This window comes from Muscardinus avellanarius, assembly GCF_963383645.1.
Source record: "Muscardinus avellanarius genome assembly, chromosome: 4".
NCBI classification, from domain to species: Eukaryota; Metazoa; Chordata; class Mammalia; order Rodentia; family Gliridae; genus Muscardinus; species Muscardinus avellanarius.
In genome coordinates this window covers 13969083-13973587 of record NC_137789.1, presented here as the reverse complement: position 1 = coordinate 13973587, position 4505 = coordinate 13969083, and the positions used below count along the sequence as shown (strand labels likewise).

Below are 4505 nucleotides of genomic sequence, written 5' to 3'. Positions count from 1 at the left end.
TGATGTATATTCACAAACATATCAAAGAAATGGAGGGAATTGGAGAAGGTGCCATCTTGTACTCCATTAAATGTATGACTACAATGTACCAATAAAAAATATATTTCTCATGCCTCGTCTTCACTCTCCCTGTCCTATGAATTACTGTTCAATTTTCTACCTCTATGAGACCAAATTTTTAGATTCCACAGGTTAATGAGATCATGTGTTAGTTGTATTTCTGTGCCTGGTTTGTTTAATTTAACATGTATATCTTCAGTTCCTAATATGTTGTTGAAATAACAGGATTTCATTCCTATTGGAGAATGACTAAATTACGTATGTATGCATGTATGTATGTATGTATGTATGTATGTATATATCTGATAGGTACTTGGGATGCCTCCCATTTGGGTTATTGTGAATATATGGCTATGTACACAGATATTGAAATACTTGTTCAAATTCCTGTTTTTGTTTCTTTGGGTATAGACTAAAAATTCAATTTCTGAATCATATGGTAATTTTATTTATTTATTTATTTATTTATTTATTTATTTATTTATTTATTTTTGGTGGTACTAGGGTTCCTGGAAACCCTTCTGCCTCTGGGCTACATTCCCAGACCCATTTTTATACTTTTTAAATTGGAGACAGGGTCTCTTAAACCAGCGTGGCTGACTTTGAACCCATGCGATCCTCCTGCCTCTGCCTCCCAAGCGAGGGGATTACAAGCGTGTGCCACCGCGCGCGGCTTTTACTTTTGAAGAATAAACATCTCTAAAGCTCACAATGTACTTAAACATATCGAAGTCAATCACTAAGCCAAGCAAGGGAGGGAGGGACAGGGAGGGAATGGGGTGGGATTTGGGTAGGGGTTAAATCAGCGATGAGTACATGTTTGTACACACAAGTTTTTTTACCCCAATAAGTTGTATGAATATAATGCACCAATAAAAAAAAAATTAAAAAAAAGAATAAACATACTACTTTCCACAGTACCTATACCATTTTACAATTTTATCAACAATGCATAAAAATCTAGTTTTCACACATTCTTGCCAATACATGTTTTTTCTGCTTTTAAAAATCATACCCAGAGACTGCCCGGAACGCCGGCGCCGCCAGTATGACCCACGCGCTGCTGCCCGCCGCCCCGCAGCCGCTGGACAAGGAGGGCGAGGACTACTTTCGGAAGGGTTGTAATCCTCTAGCACAGACTGGCAGGAGCAAACTGCAGAATCAGCGGGCTGCTTTGAATCAGCAGATCCTGAAGGCTGTACGCATGCGGACAGGAGCAGAAAACCTTCTCAAAGTGGCCACGAATCAGAAGGTGCGGGAGCAGGTGCGCCTGGAACCGAGCTTCGTCAACTCAGACCTGCAGATGCTCAAGGAGGTGCTGGAGGGGCTCAACATCTCAGTGGGAGTGTACCAGAGCACAGAAGAGACATTCACGATTCCCCTGATTCCTCTTGGCCTGAAGGAAACCAAAGACGTTGACTTCTCAGTCGTCCTCAAGGATTTTATCCTGGAACATTACAGTGAAGATAGCTATTTATATGAAGATGAAATTGCAGATCTTATGGACCTGAGACAAGCTCGTCGGACGCCCAGCCGGGATGAGGCTGGGGTTGAACTGCTCATGGTGTACTTCACCCAGCTGGACTTCGTGGAGAGTAGATTCTTCCCACCCACATGCCAGATGGGGCTCTTGTTTACCTGGTACGACTTGCTCACCTGCGCTCCAGTCAGCCAACAGAACTTGCTGCTGGAGAAGGCCAGCATTCTGTTTAACATTGGAGCCCTCTACACCCAGATTGAGACCCCGTGCAATCGGCAGACTCAAGCTGGGCTAGAGAGTGCTGCGGATGCCTTCCAGAGAGCTGCAGGTGTTTTAAACTACTTGAAAGAGACATTCACTCATATTCCAAGTTATGACATGAGCCCTGCCATGCTCAGCGTACTGGTCAAAATGATGCTTGCACAAGCCCAAGAAAATGTGTTTGAGAAACTCAGCCTTCCTGGGATCTGAAATGAGTTCTTCATCCTGGTGAAGGTGGCTCAGGAGGCTGCCAAGGTGGGAGAGGTCTACCAGCAGCTGCATGAAGCCAGGAGCCAGGCGCCAGTGAAGGAGAACATCCTCTACTCCTGGGCCAGCATGGCCTGTGTGAAGGCCCACCACTACAGGGCTCTGGCCCACTACTTTGCCGCCACCCTCCTCATCGACCACCAGTTGAAGCCAGGCGCAGATGAGGACCACCAGGAGAAGTGCCTGTCCCAACTCTATGACCACATGCCAGAGGGGCTGACACCCTTAGCCACGTTGAAGAATGACCAGCAGCACCGGCAGTTGGGAAAGTGCCACCTGCGCAGAGCTGCCCGGCACCACGAGGAGTCAGTGAGGGAGTCTAGCCTGTGCAAGAAGCTGTGCAACCTCCAGGTGCTCTAGGAGGTGCTGTCGGCTGCACACCAGCGCTCTAGGGTCAAGTACGCTCAGCACCAAGAGGATGATAACCTCCTGAACTTGATGGACGCTCCCGATGTTGTTTCTAAAACTGAGCAAGAGGTTGAAATTATTTCACCCCAGTTCTCCAAGGTGACAGTAACGGGCTTCTTCCAGAAGCTGGGCCCTCTGCCTGTGTTTTTGGCTAACAAGAGGTAGACACCTCCCCGAAATATTCACTTCACTGCAGAAGAAGGGGACCTGGGGTTCACCTTGCGAGGAAACGCTCCAGTTCAGGTCCACATCCTGGATCATTTCTGCTCTGCTGCGCTGGCAGGAGACAAGGAAGGAGATTATATAGTGTCCGTTCAAGGCATCGATTGTAAGTGGTCGACAGTTAGCGAGGTTATGAAATTGCTGAAGAGTTTTGGCGAAGACAAGATTGAGATGAAAGTCGTGAGCCTCCTGGATTCCTCATCATCCATGCATAGTAAATGTGCCACATACTCCGTGGGAATGCAGAAGACTTACTCCATGATATGCTTAGCCATAGATGATGATGATAAAAATGATAAAACCAAGAAAATCTCAAAGAAGCTTTCCTTTTTGAGTTGGGGCACCAATAAGAACAGACAGAAGTCAGCCAGCACCTTGTACCTGCCGGCAATTGGGGTGGCAAGACCTCAAATTAAAAAGAAGCTCCCTACTCCTTTTAGCCTGCTGAACTCCAACAGTTCTTTGTACTAAGGGGAAGAAACAGATGCATAGGCCCTGAGCATTTCCAGGGCTGACTAGGCCTTAAAATTTGTGCCATGTGGAAAATATATAAATTCTCAAATACCATTTTCTCACAGTGCAAACTTGCATTTGAAACCTCTAGAAATTTATGGAGAACACACTTATTTGAAAAGTGCCACTATTACTGCTATAAGTTATTTATTCTATAAAATATTGTACATAGAATAGTGTTGAAATGATGGCTACTTTCAATGGTTATAGTTAGGACTTATATGCATCATCAGAGTTAACTTGGGGTTGCCTCTTGTTCTCTTTTGTCCAGGTTTGGGCAATAATCATTCCTTAGACTAGAGTTCAGATGACCCTTGAATTAAGGCAGGGCAGAGGACTATGACAGAACAAAATTTGTTATTAAAACCTGTTCCAAAGAGCTGCTTCCTCTCTGGAACTTAAAATTTCTCTATTTCATATAATATGAATGCTATTTCTAGACAAAGTCTAGTGCCAAATTTGTGTTGACTTTTTTGGGGGGATGGTGTTAGTGATTTAACCTGGTCAAGAGCCCTGGGTTTATCCCCAGCTCCCCATAAAAATAAAAATTTACAAGCAGTTTTTTCTCTAGTATGATACCAGTTACAAGCTGCTAACACAGTGTTAGATGGATATGCTATCTACAGGGTAGATAATATACTGTTTTATACTCAAAACATTCATTTTGTTTAAAGTAAAAAGTACATAACTATTTATTTTAAGAATCTTGAGTAAAAATAGTTTTGCATTTTATAAGGTAAAGATGTAAATGATTCAAGTTTAAAGCTCTATTTGACTTTTAAAAATGAATATTCTTACCAATTTGATATCTCTAAGTTGGATGATACCATGACTCTAGTTAAGACTCATGGTTGACATATGCAAATGACATAGCTTAAAAATATAGCATTGAAGCCTGGTGTGGTGGCGCACCCTTATAACCCCAGTATCGCGTCCCTAAGGCTCGGTCCTGCAGAGCCCCAGGAAAGAAGACACAAACACCGAGTCTGTTGATGATGCTTCCTCTTTAATGCTTCTCCCTCAATGCGCACAGCAGGCCAATATATATCAGTCTCATAACCCCTCCCTCATCACTCCACCAACCCCAAGCTTCCCGCAGCTAGGGCATGCACATTTCTAACCCTCTCATAGGCGGGCTGGTGGTAGCACGAGGCGCTGCGTCACTGATCATCCGTAGGACGCCTGATAGGGCTCACTGCGCAGGCTCAGGGCACCGCCAGCCTCGTGAGCCTCGTGACTTGAGTCCAAGCTGGCAACAAGCCTGGGCACCATCTCAGTCCAGCCGAGTGGGCCC

General features: G+C 44.7%; 1 pseudogene across 1 annotated transcript; it reads left to right on the top strand.

The window, feature by feature from the left end:
* Window positions 1-861: 861 nt before the first annotated feature.
* Window positions 862-3169, top strand: LOC308261610 (rhophilin-2-like; annotated as a pseudogene). Its single transcript has one exon. The product of its transcript is annotated as a rhophilin-2-like (transcript).
* Window positions 3170-4505: the final 1336 nt, after the last annotated feature.